We start from the raw sequence: 7,197 nt of genomic DNA on the forward strand, positions 1-7,197 counted from the left end.
CTCAAAAGATGAGCAAGCTCAGGGTGGAAGTTCAAACTTTCAGACAAAAAGAGGGTGAATCCCTCTATGAAGCTTGAGAGAGATACAAGCAACTGATCAGGAGGTGTCCTCCTGACATACTCTCAGAATGGTCTATCCTAGGTATTTTCTATGATGGTCTATCTGAGATATCTAAGATGTCCTTGGATCATTCTGCTGGTGGATCACTCCACCGGAAGAAAATGCCTACAGAGGCGCAGGAACTCATTGAAATGGTTGCAAACAACCAGTTCATATACACTTCTGAGAGGAATCCTGTGAACAATAGGGTAGCTTAGAAGAAAAGAGTCCTGGAAGTTGACACTCTGATGCCATACTGGCTCAGAAAAAGATATTGACCCAACAGGTCAATATGATCTCTAAGCATCTGACTGGAGTGTAGACTGCAACTAGCAGCACTCAAGACACCTCGTATGATGGAGATTCCTACGTTTCAGATCAACCCATGGTGAAAGAGGTAAATTACATGGGAGAACTCCATGGAAACACCTACAAATTCTCATGGAGAAATCATCCTAACCTCTCGTGGAAGGATCAACAAAAGCCTCAGCTAGGCTTCAACAATAATCAAGGTGGAAGAACCCAGAATAAGTTCAATAACAAACCATTATTCCCATCTTCTCAACAGCAGATGGAGACTTCTAAGAAGAGCCTTTATGACTTAGCAACCATCGTCTCTGAACTCTCTAAGACCACTCACAGTTTTATAACAGAAACCAGGTCCCCCATCAGAAATCTGGAGGTACAAGTTGGTCAGCTGAGCAAGAGAATTCCTGAGATTCCTCCTAACACTCTTCCCAGTAACACTGAAGTAAATCCAACAGAAGAGTGCAAGACCATCACTGTAGAAGCTGAGGCCAAACCTGAAGGGGATACTCTGGTATTAAACGCCGTTTAACGCCCATAGAAGCACCATTACTGGCGTTGAACGCCAGTAAGGAAGACCTTACTGGGCATTCAACGCCTAAAAAGCCACCATCACTGGCGTTAAATGCCAGTAAGAAGGTCCTTACTGGGCGTTCAATGCCCAATATAGCACAAAAGCTGGCGTTGAACGCCAGTGAAGGTATTCAAACTGTGCGTTCAATGCCCAAAGAGACACAAGTCTTGGCATTGAATGCCACAATAGGAGTAGTTGGCGACCCTAAGTCCACTGAGAACTTTCCTATTGAAGGACTGATAGAACCCGAGGTTCATGAGGAGCCCATTGAAGTTCCCTTGAATGCTTGGTTGAAGATCATAGAATCTAAAGAATACTCTTCCTCTGATGAGGAAGTGGAAACCAGGGAAGAGCAAGTTGTTCGGTACCTAGGAATTCTCATGAAGCTGAATGCCAAGTTGTTTCGCACAGAACCATTAGAGGAAGAACCTCTAGTGCTCACCAAGGAACTCAATGCATTGGTTCAGCAAAAACTACCTCAGAAGAAGCCGGATCCCGGCCGCTTCTTAATTCCTTGCACCATAGGCACCATTACCTTTGATAAGGCTCTGTATGACCTAGGGTCAAGCATAAACCTTATGCCACTCTCTGTGATGGAGAAGCTGGGAATCTTTGAGGTACAAGCTGTAAGAATCTCACTAGAGATGGCAGACAAGTCCATGAAAAAGGCTTATGGACTTGTAAAGCATGTCTTGGTGAAGGTTGAAGACCTTTACATCCTTGTTAACTTTATAATCCTAGATACTGGGGAGGAAGAGGATGAATCCATCATCCTTGGAAGACCCTTCCTAACTACAGCCAAGGCTGTGATTGATGTAGACTGAGGAGAACTAGTCCTGCGATTAGATGAGGACTATCTTGTGGTCAAGGTTCATAAACCTCATTCGACCTCAACTGAAGGAAGCACCATTCATAAACATGGAGTGCTTCAACCACTCCTCTCAGTACAGAGCCTAACAGAGCCCCCCAAACACCAATTCTAAGTTTGGTGTGGGGCAGTCATCATCAAGCTCTAAGAGGAATGACATTAAGAAAAAAGTGCCTAAGGGCTGGAGGGATAAGAAAATCCCCACTGAAGCCCTCTCACCTGGCATGAGAGTTGTCTTCACTGACAATCCAGCCATTCCACACATTATAAACAGGATCCTGTCTCTAGAGCATATGGAGCTCATCCATGAGAGCACAAGCAAGAAGTTTACTGTAAGGGATGAAATTCTGAGCCCTTTATCCATCTCCATAAGGAGCTAACTGTCAAGCTAGTGACGTTAAAGAAGCACTTGTTGGGAGGCAACCCAACCGTAATTAGTTATTTCTGTTTTTCAATAAGTTTATTTCGTTTATATCAGTTTAATTTTTATGTTTTCTTTAAGTTTGTGATCATGTACAGTAGTTAGAACAGAAATAGAAACAGTCAGAGCTAGAAACAGAACACCCTAAGGCAAGTACCTTGCTGGCGTTGAACGATAGACAAGAGGGCCAGAATGGGCGTTCAATGCCCATAAGGAGCAGTATTATTGGCGTTGAACGCCAGTCAGGGAGCACATAGCTGGCGTTGAACGTCAGCCAGGAGGCAGAGACCTGGCGTTGAACGCTAGGTAGGAATACTCCAATGGGCATTCAACGCCCAAAGAGAGGCACATTGCTGGCGTTGAACGCTAGCCAGGAGCAGGAGCTGCCGTTCAACGCCCATAAGGGGCAGGGAATTCGAATTCCCTAGCCTCTCAGGATCAGTGGGTCCCGTAGAATCTCCACCTACTCCCACCTTCTTCTCTCTCTTACTTTCACTCTTCCCCACACACTCTTCCTTATAAACCCTAACCCAATCACATCCTTATCACTTTCCAAAACCATCAAAACTTCCACCAACCCCCACCCACTTCAAATTCAAAATTTCCCTCCTAATTTCCACCCATTCATTCGAACCCAACCTATCCCACTCCTATAAATAACCCCTTCTTCCTACCCTTCGTACACACACCATCTATACACTAAAGCCCTACTTGGCCGAATCCACTATCCCTCTCTATCTCCTCTATTCTCTTCTTCTTCTACTCTTTTCTTCCTATTTTGCTCAAGGATGAGCAAAGCTTTTAAGTTTGGTGTTGGAAAAGCCTTGCTTTTTGCTTTCTATTAACACTTATGGCACCCAAAGTTGGAGAATCCTCTAGAAAGAGGAAAGGAAAAGCAGTCGCTTTCACCTCCAAATCTTGGGAGATGGAAGGATTCATCATAAAAGCTCATCAAGACCACTTCTATGGAATAGTGGCAAAGAAAAGGGTGATTCCTGAAGTCCCCTTTAGGCTAAAAAAGAATGAGTACCCAGAGATCCAAAGAGAAATTCGGAGGAGATGTTGGGAAGTCCTAACCAATCCTATCCCGGAAGTTGGGATCTTGATGGTGCAAGAGTTCTATGCTAATGCATGGGTCACTAAAAACCATGACACTAGTGTAAACCCATATCCCAAAAATTGGAGCACCATGGTCTGAGGGCGACCCTTGGATTTCAGCTCAGAGAGTGTAAGGTTGGCGCTCCACTTACCAGTAATGCAAGGAGACCCACATCCTTATACTAGAAGAGTGAATTTTCATCAGAGGCTGGACCAAGTCCTTTCAGACATTTGTGTAGAAGGAGCTCAATGAAAGAGGGATGCTCAAGGCAAGCCTATCCAACTAAGAAGGCTTAACCTCAAGCCTGTAGCTAGAAGATGGTTGGAATTCATCCAACGTTCTGTCATCCCTACTAGCAATCGGTCAGAAGTGACTATTGACAGAGCCATCATAATTCATTGCATCATGATTGGAAGTGAGGTGGAGGTACATGAGGTCATACCTCAAGAGTTGTACAAGAAAGCTAAAAAGTCTTCCACCTTAGTAAGGTTGGCATTCCCCTACCTTATCTATCATCTATGCAATTCAGATGGAATTGTCATAGAAAGAGACATCCCCATTGAAGAGGACAAGCCCATTACTAAAAGAAGGATGGAGCAAACTAGAGAGTCAGCACATGGGCCATAGACCATGTGGAGCTGCCTCAACAAAAAATCTCTTAGATGCCTCAAGGGATGCATTTTTCTCCCCAAGGCTATTGGGACCAATTGCACACTTCTCTAGGAGAATTAAGCTCTAGCATGGATCAACTAAGGATGGGACATCAAGAACATTCCACCATCCTCCATGACATAAGAGAATATCAAAGAGCCATGAAGGAAGAACAAAGAACCATGAGGGAAGAACAACAGAGGCAGGGGTGTGACATAGAAGAAATCAAGTACTCCATTGGATCCCCTAGAAGGAGTAGTAGCCGCTATCACTAAGGTGGATTCGTTCCATACTTCCCTTTGCCTACGTCATTTATCTGTTTTCCATATATTTTGTTTTATTGTCTGTTTCTAGTGCATGATCATCTTTATTTCTTAAAGCTATGAAATATTCCATATATCTCTCACCTTTCTTAAAAGAAAATTTTATTTGAAAAAGAAAAGTAAGATGCATGAATTTCGAGTTATGTATTAAGAATAGTTCAATTATTTGATGTGGTGGCATTGCTTTTATTTTCTGAATGCATGAATAAACAGTGCATATTTGATATTGGAGTTAAAGAATGTTGGCTCTTCAAAGAATGATGATAAAAGTGAAGTATTATTGGTAATCTGAAAAATTCAAAAATTGAATCTTGAAGCAAGAAAAAGCAGCAAAAAGCAATAAAAGAAAGAAAATTATTATATGCGAAAAAATTTTATGCAAAAAAAAAAGCAAGCAGAAAAAGAAAGAAACAGAAAAAATCAATAGCTCTTTAAACCAAAAGGCAAGAGCAAGAATCCAAAGCTTTGAACATTAATGGTTAGGAGGGCCTAAAAGAAATATCTTAGCTTAAACAGTTCAAATGAGCTGCTTCCCTAACTATATGCTTGTGGTGTGAAGGTGTCAAGTGAAAAGCTTGAGACTGAGCAGTTAAAGTCGTGATCCAAAGCAAAGAGTGTGCTTAAGAGCTCTGGACACAACTGGCTGGGGATTCTAGCAAAGATGAATCACAATCCGAAAGGGTTCACTCAGTTAAGTGTCAGTGGTGTTTATGTATCCGGTGGTAACACTGGAAAACAAAGCGCTTAGGGTCATGGCCAAGACTCTAAAGAAGTTGTGTTCAAAAATAAAAAAGAACTTAACTAATAGATTCAATAATATCATCTGGATTCTAAGTTTCTAAAGATGCCAACTATTCTAAACTTCAATGGAAAGTGAGATGCCAAAAGTATTCAGAAGCAAAAAGCTACTAGTCCCGCTCATTTAATTGAAACTGAGCTTAATTTAAAACTCTGAAATTCCTTTTCTTCTTTTTATCCTACTTTATTTTTGGTTGCTTTGAGACAAGCAACAGTTTAAGTTTGGTGTTCTGATGAGCGGATATTTTATACGCTTTTTAGCATTATTTTCATATCGTTTTTAGTATGTTTTGTTTAAGTTTTATTATATTTTCATAGGTTTTAGTGAAAAATTCATATTTTTAGATTCTACTTTGAGTTTGTGTGTTTTATGGTGATTTCAGGTATTTTCTGGCTAAAATTGAGGAGCTTGAGCAAAAGTCTGATTCAGAGAGACAGAGAAAGGACTCCAGATGCTGTCAGGATCTGACCTCCATGCACTCGAAGGAGCTTTTCTGGAGCTACAAAAGTCCAAATGGTGCGCTCTCAACGGCTATAGAAAGCTAACATCCAAGGCTTTCTAGAAATATATAATAGTCTATACTTTGCTTTGAAAATGAAGGCCTAAAGCTGGAATTCAACGCCAGGCACCAGCCCCATTCCTAGCGTCCAGCACCCACAGGGGAGCAGCTGGCATCCAACACCCAAAAGGGAGCCCCAAGCTAGTGTTCAATGCCCTTAAGGGGTACTAGCTCGTGGAAGACACTCAAGCTCAGGCCAAACACTCACTAAGTGGGCCCCAAAAGAGGATTTTTGCACTATCAACCTAGTTTATCCTATTTCTGTAATTCTTAGTTATTAGATTAGTATATTTTACATTTTCCATTGTATTTTTGAACAGCATGAGCCACTAACCTCCTAAGGTTAAGGTTAGGAGCTCTGCTGAGTTTCATGGATCAATAATATTATTGTTCTAGTTCAATATGTCTGATTCTATTCTCTTATGTATTCTCGTTCTTCATCTTATGAATTGAGGGTGACGCGTGACAATCACCCTTTTTCTACATAGGTTCCGCATGAATCCTGACCCGGATAGCATTGAACTAAAGCTAGAGATTGCATTGTGGATTCTAATAGAGTACCTGGGCAACTTTGGATACGTGACATAAAATCTCATTGACCGTGGGTAAATGAGGTCTTTGTGGCATTAAGGCTAGAGTCAGAGAAGCAACAGTTTCTGATCCGGAAGATCTGCCTTGTCTGTGGAACCTTGAGTAGGATCATGAAGGGAAGTGGATTGCTTAGAGTTTCATCTTCTGCTATAGTGAGAAACCTAGAGGTGGCTTGATGAGAGGACATGAGTCAACTCAACGTGGTGGATTGCTGCAGTGGAGGAGGTTAACTTAATGAGAGGACATGAGTTAATCACTTATGGCTGCCATTGAAGGAATCAGAAAGTTATTGAAGAGGACAGTAAGAAAAGTTAATCCGGAAAGACAAAGCATCTCCAAAGCCTCAACTATTCTCATACCATTTATTTCCCACCTATCTAGTAACATTTTATTTATTTATTCTATTTTATGCATTTTCCGTGACAAATTATAATTTCTATTTGCCTAACTAAGATCTGCAAGGTAACCACTACTTGCTCAAACCAACAATCTCCGTGGGATCGACCCTCACTCACCTTAGGTATTATTTGGATGACCCGGTATACTTGTTGGTCCATCTGTACGAAACGTGCAGAGTGAGTTTCGTGCACCAGACACTCAACCTGCTCTATGAGAATATGAAATGATGCCATTTCTCAGGATAGAAAATGGCATCATTTGGGGAAAGATAAAACCCCAAAATTTAAATCTAGAATCTACAACTTCTACAAAATTTTTTCAAACAAAATCCATAATAAATTGACAATGAACAGAAACAATAAATGAAAATCTACCACTACAAGAGCAATCAGAAGCTGATTACAACGGAAGCGAATGGAAAAATCTCTACAAGCAAGGGCCATATTTTTGAAAAGGCCATTTTTTTTAGAAGCATAAAAGCCTTATCCATCAAGAAACATCAACTAAC

Source organism: Arachis ipaensis, chromosome B03, assembly GCF_000816755.2.
Source record: "Arachis ipaensis cultivar K30076 chromosome B03, Araip1.1, whole genome shotgun sequence".
In the NCBI taxonomy this organism is placed as follows: Eukaryota; Viridiplantae; Streptophyta; class Magnoliopsida; order Fabales; family Fabaceae; genus Arachis; species Arachis ipaensis.